The following is a 10,557-nucleotide window of genomic DNA, read 5'->3' as shown; positions in this document are numbered from 1 at the left end:
CTTTACTTTGTGATAGAGAAATATCTTAAGAATTTGGGGGGGGGGGGTTGACAAAACTAAAGTAGAGAAACTAAACAATGGGAACTCAGTTGCATGAAATTGGTGGCAGTTGACTTCCAAACATTTAAATAATTTCCTTGCTGCATGAGTCTACAGTATGAGCATCTGAACTGATTTCAATAAAAGAGCCATTTCAATACCAGATAAATATTTTTGGGTTCTGATCTTGCAACCCCTTGCATGGGCAGTTCTGCTAAAGACAAAAGGATTGCAGGATTCAGCCACTTTTCTTATTTTCATATTGCTGTTCTTCATGTCATTCTTCAGATCGAACACACAATAAACTGTAAGTTGCATTTTACTGTACTCCTAAAAAAAAGAGAGGAGATGCAGTGAATCTTCTCTAGGTTACAGTGGAAATCATGTATGGTTATTTCCAATAGCACATACAACATGCTAAGCATTTTAAATATAAAAACAGACATTTCACATTCCCTGAGGAGGTCATCATTAGAGATGGAAAAAAAGTGTTTTGATGAATAATGAACTTGCTAAAACATTTGGGCAGACCAAATCTGTGCACAGATTTGGGTGCAATACATTGACTACTTTCATAGGGAAATTGTGGAAGTTTTTGTAAGCATGATATTTTATTTGAAAGTTTTCTAAATGGAATGCTTTAGTCTTTCTATTGCAAACGACACTTTACATCTTACCTCTGAACTTATTTTGTAAAAATAGCAAGAGGGATTAAAATAACCTCTAAGTGAAGTGTCTCATTTCAAGTCAATTAAAAACTTAGCAATTATTTCTTAATATTTTTGGAGTCAGTATCTGGCCAGTCAGTATCTGGGGCCAGTCTCATTCATCCAGCTCTACTGATAAAAATCAAAAGATACAGGGTCTTGGTGGTGGGGAAAGTTTTAATGTACTAATAAAGGGTCTAGACAGCTTTAGAACCTCTCTTTGTAGTATGAAGTGTTTATTCTCAAGAGAGTTCATTTGCGATTCCCACCATTTAAACAAAAAGTACATTGTGTACTTCAAATGCATAAAAATTCTTGTCAAATAGTTGACAGGCATAAAAAAATATTTCAAGTGTAAACAAAAGCTGGTTTTGAATGCTGTTTAATATCTTTCTAGAGCATTTCACAAGCTCAGTATTAGGGCAAAAGGTAAACAAAACTGAAATATTTTATGTTTTTATAAGAAGTAAGCAGATTGGGAAGACCATTAAATGACTGGTCAAAGTAACCTATTTCCTTCATCATCAGTCTTACTTTATATTGCAAACATGTATCATACAAATCTTTGATATTTATAGAAGACACTTGTAGAATTCAGCTCTGAAGAGATGCATGTCCTCTAGGATTGTCACAGAAGTAGGATTAGCTCCTTACACTAAATTATAAAAATACATATACATGAAAGTTTAAATATAAATAAGGCTGCAGCACTGCAGAGAATGACCTGGAGGTTACATCAGACCAGGAGACAAGTATGAGCCAAGAGTGTGCTCTTGTTGTAAAAAAGCCAACAGCAATGCCAAATTGTACCAACAGGAATGTCACCTGCAAAATCAAGAGAAGTGATTCTTCTGCTCTGTGAGGCTTCAACTGGAGTACTGTGTCCAGTTTTGGGCCTCACACTTCCAGAAAGATGTGGGCGGATTGGAAAGAGTCCAACAGAAGAATTAGAGGCCTAGGAAGCATGACTTATGAGGAAAGACTGAACGTGCTAGGGTTATTTAGTCTGCAAAAAATGAAGTGGGGGGGGCAGATGTTCAAATACTATTTGACTAGTCTTCAAATATTTGAAGAGTGAGTATAGAAAGGATGGAGATGGACTTTTCTCTGTGACCATGGGGGACAGGACTAGTAGTGATGGCCTCAAGCTGCAGCAGGGGAAATTAAGGTTGGAAATAGGAGGAATTTTCTGACTGTGAGGATGGTCAAGCATTGGAGCAGACTACCTAGAAAAAATGTGGACTCGCCATCCTTGTAAGTTTTCAAGAGCAGGTTAGCCCGACACTTGGCTGAAATGGTTTGAGTCAGGGATGATCCTGTCTTGAGCAGAGGGCCGGACAAGATGACCTCATAAGTCTCTTCCAGCCTCTCTCTCCTATGATCCCATGCCAAAAATAAAAAAAAGTTGAAACATATTTACTAGGTGATATGTTAACATCACAGAAACATGGCTCTTCCTAAGCACACAGATGTGTATTCATTGTATTTAATCAATAACATCCTTCAGTCTCCTGCACAGACAGCTTCGTGAAATTTAAATTTCTAAATGTTGACTAAATAAATGCTCTAAGCACAAACATACATCATCTGCTCGTGACTAAACTACAGCAAGAAAGCATCTACAGACTGTATTTGCTTTACACAGGATTCACAGAAGTTTAGGTCTGGATAGGACCTTGTGAGGTCATTAGTTAGATTTTCATCAAGACTTTATTATTTCCTGGATAGGTTGGACCAAAAATATCTTCTAAGAGGTGCTTCAGTGTAGTTTTATGTTACAGCTGAGAATGCAATACAGGCATATCTCGGAGATATTGCGGGTTCGGTTCCAGACCACCGCAATAAAGTGAATATCGCAATAAAGCGAGTCACATGAATTTTTTGGTTTCCCAGTGCATATAAAAGTTATGTTTACACTATATTGTAGTCTATTAAGTGTGCAATAGCATTATGTTTAAAAAACAATGTACAAGTGAGAGCCGTGTGACTCTTCCTTTCACTTGAACACTTAGAGGCCATTGTAGGGTTATTAATTGGCCTAAATTCAATATTGTTGTGTCTCAGGGAATAGGGAGACCTGAGGAGAGGGAGAGAGACAGGGGAACGGCTGGTCAGTGGAGCAGTCAGAACACACACAACATTTATCGATTAAGTTCACCGTCTTATATGGGCATGGTTCGTGATGCCCCAAAACAATTACAATAGTAACATCAAAGATCACAGATCACCATAACAAATATAATAATAATGAAAAAGTTTGAAATATTGCGAGAATTACCAAAATGTGACACAGAGACAAGAAGTGAGCAAATGCTGTTGGAAAAATGGCGCCGATAGACTTGCTTGACGCAGGGTTGCCACAAACCTTCAATTTGTAAAAAACATAATATCTGCGAAGCGCAATAAAGTGAAGCGCAATAAAACGAGGTATGCCTGTACAGTCATTGGCACTAAGACAACAGCAGCATTTACCATTAATTATTACCTCCTGGTGTTATCTGACATACCGCAGTTATTTCCTTATATGTAGAACTTTTTTTAAGAGGCAAAATTATACTCTGTATAATTTTTCTTTGATCTCACTTCTTTATCTATGCCTTTCTAACTTCCAGGTACTTTTAGTATAACTTCATAAACTTTACATAGGATTATCTTTTAAGGCCACCTGAAAGTTAATGCAACTTCACTTGCACTGGATTCATTTGCCAAGTATAATTACGGCAAATGTTGACTTTGGTCTGAAAATACCACCCCTATGGAAGGGCCTAATATTTATTTAAATCTGTTCTCGTTGAAGTTGAGGCCAATGGTAAGAAATTCATGGACTTCAGTGAGAGCAAAATTAGTCCAAGACTATGAAATCCCACCCCAGCACTACATGAGGTGCATCTTGGATGCCTTCTAAAGCTATTCTTTCTCATTAAGGGATCCTCATAATTGAGATAGAGAAGTAGTGTGTGCTACAGTCTGTAGTTATGATCTCCTAGGAACTGGATCTCCTCTAGTTACAGCTGATTAACCTTGAAGGATAGGTAAAAGTTTCAGACATTTGGCTAAAACTTTATTTTAAGGCTGGTGTGTATATTGGAGACAGAAGATTTTATGTTAGTTCACATTGGCCAGTGGGTCCCACTTCATCGGAACTGTCTATTGCTTTACATTACTTGAACAGATCAAAGAAACTATGAACTCAATGGATTCTAAAAAGCTTTCTCCTCCATAGAGGATTTCTCTGGTTGTGGAAAATATTTGTAACGTTTCCTTTGCAAGTTTCTTTCCTTGATTTATGAACCAGCCCTGGAACTGCAAAGGCTACCACATTCTTGTGCTGGACAAGAGAATCTAGTGGTTTTTTAAGCTATTGTACTGGATAGATGTCTACAGAGATAGGATCTACTTCTTCACCCAAAGTAGTCAACACTAGAACTCACAATAACTGCAGAGTGCAGGGTAGAGATGCACCTTACAGACCAACTGAATCAGAAATGCATGAGTTTTCATGAGCAAGAGCTCTTGCTGCCTATTTGCAATTATTTAATCCAGCTTTGTCAAAAGTTTTCAACTGTCATTGCAAGCTAATCATTTTCTTTTCCATGTTGAAAAAGAGAAAGACTTACTTTCTGCTTTTAATGAATCCCCAGTGAGATTACATGGAGGACTGTAAAATTTGTGATTCCAAGAAAGTTACTGGTGAAATGCAATGTCATTTTTTAACTAAAAAAATAATTATTGTCTACTGTTAAATTCAGAGGGAAAAGTTTCATACCAAATTTAAACTGTGTCAGAATGAAACAGACACATTGGCTAAGTACAGACAGTCAAAAAAAGCCTGAGGCTGAATTGATTCAATTTTCACAGATTAGTCTAAACTGCATAGTTTGAACTGGTAAGCAAGTGAATGGACATTCACTTTTTATTCTGGAAATGCAGCCACATGCCTACAGTGGCCAAGGCCAGAAGATGGGGGGTACTAAAGCATGCCTCCCTGCTCACTAAAACAAACAGCTTGGGCCAAAACTAGCCCACCCACCCTGTGAGGTGGGAATTGCAGGGGAAGTGCAAAGCATCCTGGGATGCTGGGGGACTGAGTTTACTTGACTCTGGAGGGCATCTGAGACAGAATTTCAATAAACTGATTTAACCTAAATCAGTTAAATTTGATACTACATCAACTGGTTCAGCCATTTTGCAAGATGTTTGTGTGTACTGAACTTCTGTTGTGTTACAGATTTGAGCCCATTTCCAATCATTATACTGGTTTGTGTGTAATTTATGTTTCCAGCTATTAAGTGACCTGGCAAAGTAAGGCAGATGTATAATTTTTTTCTGCAGTCGACCTAGAAGGATGAGCACTCCAAAGCTGAATCTGTACATTTTTAAAGCACAGCTTGCAAACACAAGAGCTGGTTATTCTGTGGGGGTGGGAACAGAAACCAATGTAATAATAGATTTTGTTTTGTTACTTAGCTGCATGAAATAAGTTTTTGTTCTCAGAAACCAACAGAGTATACAGAGTTATTTAACAAAAGGCAAATGATGAGCTGTTACCACATCAGCCAAAAAATCTATTTTGCAGAATTCAGTGGCCTCCCTGTATTCTGTCATGATTGAATTTAGTCATGTTCACAATGGCTCCATTTTGAAGAGTCTTATTAATAAGATGCTATGTATTGATTTGTTTTAGGTTATATGAAATGATTCTACTGCCTGCTGTAACCAAAACATTTCTCACCTCTGTTTCCACACACTTAACCCATGAAAATAGTGGGGGTTTAGTTTCTAATGTCCAACAGAGTCTAGTGATGCTCTTGCATGATCAAAAAGAAAATTGTTGTATTCAGAACTCAGTTTCCTTGATTTCCATCAGAAAGGGAAGAACAGTATGTCAACTCTGGGCTATTTAATGGTTACTATCAATCAAAATATGCATGACATGGGGGAAGAGAGAGAGCATAAAACTTAGTATTGCCGCATACTCCTGTTTTGTACGAGTACTGTTCATTCTGTTGTGTTATCTTAAGAAAAAGATTAAAAGAAATCAACAATGTGGTCTGTCACATTTTTTACAACTTGTTTGCTAGTTTGATCCAAAAATCTCTAGAGAGGGCACACAAATCTGCAGAGCGTCCCTTGTTGAATTCTCTTAATTGGAAAGCCCTCAGATATTGGTTTTCTTTTGTTTGAATCAGCTATATTAAAGAGGGGTACAAAATTATATGAACAATGCATTGAGAAAAAACTCAGATATGATTTATTCCATCTAAAGTGCCATATATTCACTTTAGAGACCAAGGAACACCATATGCAGACAAAGTGACATCAGGTATACTTCGCAAACAGCAGGAGAGGAATGACTTGGTTATTTCACGGAACAACCCGTTTTGAAGTTCTACTTTCACAGGTGCTGTGAGCACATGGAGCCAAGGTCCTGGACATATAGGAGGTAACTGTGTTATCACAAATTAATGTGTATATTTTAAACATTGTGGGCCAAAGAAAAAATTTAAACTGTTTTTAAGGCTGTGTGTTGCTCCCTCTGAAACAAAGCTTATGGTTCAAATCTTGGACCAACAAGTTGGTCCAAGATGTCATTTTACAGTATTTAGTTACAGAAAAGAAAGTTTTTGAGATACTATAATTTCTTTTAAATTGGCCAGCCAGCTATTTGCTGGTTGAAGTACTATCTACAATTCCTTTTATACCAATTCTCTTTACCTTTATCATTTCACTGTTGCACTGTCTAATTTCATCATCCTAATTAACAACTAAGTTATATTTTGAAAGAAATGCACTTGGTCCCTCAAAGGTTTAAATTTTCAGTCCCTATAATCATATATCTAAACAGAAGAAGAAGAAACACACACACAGCTGCATACAATGGATCCTTCAAAGTTATCAACTGCAGCTAAAGCACTTGCTTATAGAAACAAGACTTTGTGACTGATTTATTTGCTAAAAGTCTTCCTGGAGGACTGCCCAGCTGGAGACAATACTTACCCCTGAGGGCTGATTACTTGGCTTGCCTCTTGTCCACATCACCTGAAAGCTGTCACTTCAGCACAAGGAGAGATCAAGATGTCCCATGGGGAAAAATGAAAAATAGACACACTGTAAAGTCATATCCATCTTTTTGAAATAACTGCTGCTTTCCCAGTTGCCAGAAAATGTGACTATTTATACTAAAACTCATTTAATAAGGGCAGAAAGAGAATTAAAAAACCCTGGCAAGGCCTGTTTGTCCACACACTTAGCCTATTACAGGATGTAGTGCTATCTTGCATGCTAAGAAAAAACAAACAAACAAAATCACACATTGTATATGAAATAGCTAGAAACATTCAGGACTAGGTAATCAGGGGACACCAAAACTGACATAGCTCCACTGACTTCAATATATATATATAAAATCACCTGGGTATATCAGGTGGCTGTTCATTTCAGACTATTACATTGGGCATTGCCTTTGAATGGAACTAATTTGTAACTCTAGTTGGGGGGAAAAAAAAGGAGACAGGAAGTAGAAGAGGACATAGGGGAAGTACAGACAATATCTAACAAAAGACTAAGGTATGATATTCAGGGTAGCCAAACCAAACTTTTAGGTACCTTGACACCAATTGAAACCCAAAATCCCAAGAAGGGCACCTGGATTTATCATGCAAGTGCACTGAGTTAGATGGATAAGAGTGAAATCTGCAAAAAAAAGTGTAGAGAGCAGGGGCTTACCTAAAACTAATAAAAATACAAATGCTAAAAGCAGGCCTGTGGTTTAAGCCACACCCTTTAAAATGAGATACCTAGTTCCAGGTTTCAAGGAAGCATGCTTCTGTATTTGGGATTAACCACCAGGAACTCTGTCCTGGAATTGGATCCTTACACCTGCCCTTGCTCAAACACAAGTGAAGGGGATGGTACTAATACTACTATCCAACAGTCCTTTAGTAGGAGGCTGAGGCTAGAAAATAGACGATGCCAAAAAGAAGTGGATCAGCCATGCTGTGATATATCATGGCACTATTAATCCACTGTACTGGGCAAAACCCTTTGTCTTGTTCTTGATGGTGCAAAACAAGGGGTGATCAGCAGGGATTCAGGTTTTCTCCTTCCTACAGAGAAATGGAGAAAACTATAGATTTCCCCCTTTACTGCAGGAAAAACACAGATTTCCCATTTTAGCAGAGAAACCTGCAAAGAGCTTTCTGCAGGCTGTCAGAGTTCCAGCCTGCAGGGGGCTGGGAGGGAGTGAGAGGAGGGCAGTCAAGTAGGGGGTGCCATGTGCATCTATTTGCCTATGGCCACCAGGCAGCCTGGAAAGCAGCTCCCATAGGTGAGTGTGGGGGAACTGAAATCCCCATAGGGAGGGAGTTGGGCCAGGCTGGGGCTGCTGCCCAGCTGGGTGGTGCATGCGGCTTGGGGCCCAGAGCCACAATGTGTGGCTACAGGGCCCCAGCAAGGAGCGAGATGGAGCTGTAAGCAGTTTGTCCAGACAACAGCAATGGCCTGGCTCCCCACCGCTGTGTACACTCCTGGGGTGCAGGAGGGACCCATGCCCCCCAGATTTGCGCATGGGGCAGGCATGGGCTACTCACTGCAGGCTTGGGCTCCCATTCTGCTGCCCTCCCCTGGGGCCTCCGCAGCCCACTCGGTGCAACCTGGTGGTGCAGGGCAGAACAGGGCTCCACAGGAAGCTTCACATTGCCACAAACTAGTGCATCCTGTAGGGTCCAAGTAGTTATAGGTGTCCTCCAAGCACAACCAGCAATTTAGTCCCTGCAGGGCATGTCTACACAAGATGCTTTAGTGTACAGCAGACTATATTTACTGAACAGTAAAGTGTCATTATCTACATGTGCACAGCATTTACTGTGCAGTAGATTAGTCTATTGCACAGTTGTCTACTACCTATAAATACAGGTAGTAGATTGACTGCACAGCAACTACTGTGCAGTAGCACAGTTGACGACTATTCACAGGGAGCAAATTACTTCTAGTCAGCCCAGACAGCAGGAGGCAGCAAAAATGTTCCTTCCCCTACCTACTGCTTCCCAGGCTCATGCCCCAATCTATGGATTGGGGCATGTGGCTGGGAGGCAGCTGCCCTAGAGGCAGAACAGCTTTTCCCACTCCCTGGACACCAAGGCCTGATTCTGGTGCCCCTGCCAGCCTGGGGCTGGTACCAGTGCAACCTGGAACTCCCCCTGGATGTTGTAGAGGGGCACAGCAGGGCTGAAGTAGCTCTACACTGAAGTGCTCCCCTCAGGAGCAAATTTGCTTCTGACAGGTGCACGTGTAGACACCAGGCTGGGGAAAGCGTATTGTGCAGTATTTTATGGTAAGCTTACAGAACATTAACAACATGTGTAGATGTGCCCACTGAGAAGTAAGAAGAGAGGAACAGTGCTCCCTATTATTCAACAGTTTAATGAATGTTGATCTAAAACCAAGATATTCCCCTCCCAGGTGAGTGCTCTCACCACTAGGTATGGTGATATACGTACTCTCTCTCTCTGACCAAATTAATATTTAATTATTCTAGCCATGGTAAAAGCATCAAGAGCAGTTAAAAGCACCTCTATCCAGAGTGGTCTGATTTTAGAACACTTTCTTGCAAAGTGTGATATGCAAGTTCCAAAATTACCAAGCAGAGTGGAGATTCGTATCTCAGGGTGGAAATAAATGTAACTTTTGTATATTAGGCACAAACATTGTGCCTAATATATAATAGTGTTTGTTGCAACACTTGAAAGGGAAATCACGGGCTCAACAAAAGGTAGTAATAGACTGGGAGGGGGCACTATTTCAGGGGATGGGTCACTTAAGTTTTGATGAGCTGTCAAGGGCTTCACACACCCACCTTCTTTCAGAAGGTATCATTTTAACAAATTTTGATTTTTAGTATGTGATTTTTTTTAAATCAATACATTTAATATAACATATTTAAATTTTATTTCAAAATATATTTTTATCCTGATTTATGTGGTTTTGAGTAATGCATATAGAGGTGATTAAATAATAGCTCAAAATAAAGTTGTGGGGGGGGGCGCTCATGCACTAGGTTCCAGGAGCTAGCCATGGGCAGGGTAGGGAGACCAGGGGACACATGCAGCAGAGCTTGACTGGGAGGTGTGGTCAGCCCACAGCTGCCCCCATGGTGCTCTGCATGGGAATGAACCCCACCCACTCCTGCCTGGGGCAGCCCCTGCTGCACTCCTGCCTGCACCCATCCCATGCCAGGCAGCTCCTGCCCCAGTTTGTGGGGCTCCAGTTCCTGACTGCCTTCAACCCAGATGACTGTTCATTGTGCCAGGCAGCCAAAGGGAGCCAAGGCAGCCAGGTGCTAGAGTTGGAGAGCCCCACATGCTGAGGCAGAAGCTGCCCAGCTGTAGCTTCCCCACTGCCTGACTGGATGTGTGGTGCCTGGCATGCATCCGCATGGTCACTGTTGCTTCCCTGTGCTACCTGCTGCCTAGAGCAGTGCAGCAGGGGCAGGAGAAGGAGGAGAAACCACTGGAGGCAGGGGAACTGGAGCAGTATTCATGCAGTTGGAGCAGCAGTGGCAACAGCAGTGCCAGGAAGCTGTGTACACTGGCCAGGGCTGTTGCTGGTGCAGTGCCATTAGTAGGTGAGAGGTGGCAGCATGGTGTGGGCTGCCTTGGGCTGGAGCTGGTGGGTCTCAGCTTCATACACAGCACTGTGGGGGCAGCCACAGGCCAGATACAAATCAAGTGGCATGCTGCATCTGGCCTGCAGGCCATATTTTGCTCATCCCTGTAATAGACTGCCACTTTAAATTGCAAAGTCTTCGATTAAC

The 10,557-nt window shown here is 41.0% G+C and overlaps 3 long non-coding RNA genes across 3 annotated transcripts in view; 2 read left to right on the top strand and 1 right to left on the bottom strand.

Moving 5' to 3' along the window:
• The window catches only part of LOC109287096, a 115,992-nt gene that overhangs the window by 84,798 nt on the left and 20,637 nt on the right, over window positions 1–10,557 (top strand). The window lies entirely within an intron of this gene.
• The window catches only part of LOC109287097, a 60,636-nt gene continuing 50,126 nt past the window's right edge, over window positions 48–10,557 (bottom strand). The window contains exon 2 of the long non-coding RNA XR_002094767.1: window positions 48–369. This is a non-coding gene — a long non-coding RNA (uncharacterized LOC109287097). The remainder of the gene's footprint in view (window positions 370–10,557) is intronic.
• LOC109287099 lies at window positions 301–7,051 on the top strand. The gene is made up of 2 exons (XR_002094769.1): window positions 301–346; window positions 5,431–7,051. It is a non-coding gene; the product is annotated as an uncharacterized LOC109287099 (long non-coding RNA).

Source organism: Gavialis gangeticus, unplaced genomic scaffold, assembly GCF_001723915.1.
Source record: "Gavialis gangeticus isolate Ggan-Ray unplaced genomic scaffold, GavGan_comp1, whole genome shotgun sequence".
NCBI classification, from domain to species: Eukaryota; Metazoa; Chordata; order Crocodylia; family Gavialidae; genus Gavialis; species Gavialis gangeticus.
The sequence above is the reverse complement of the archived record's forward strand: the minus strand, read 5'-3'. Positions and strand labels throughout refer to the sequence as shown.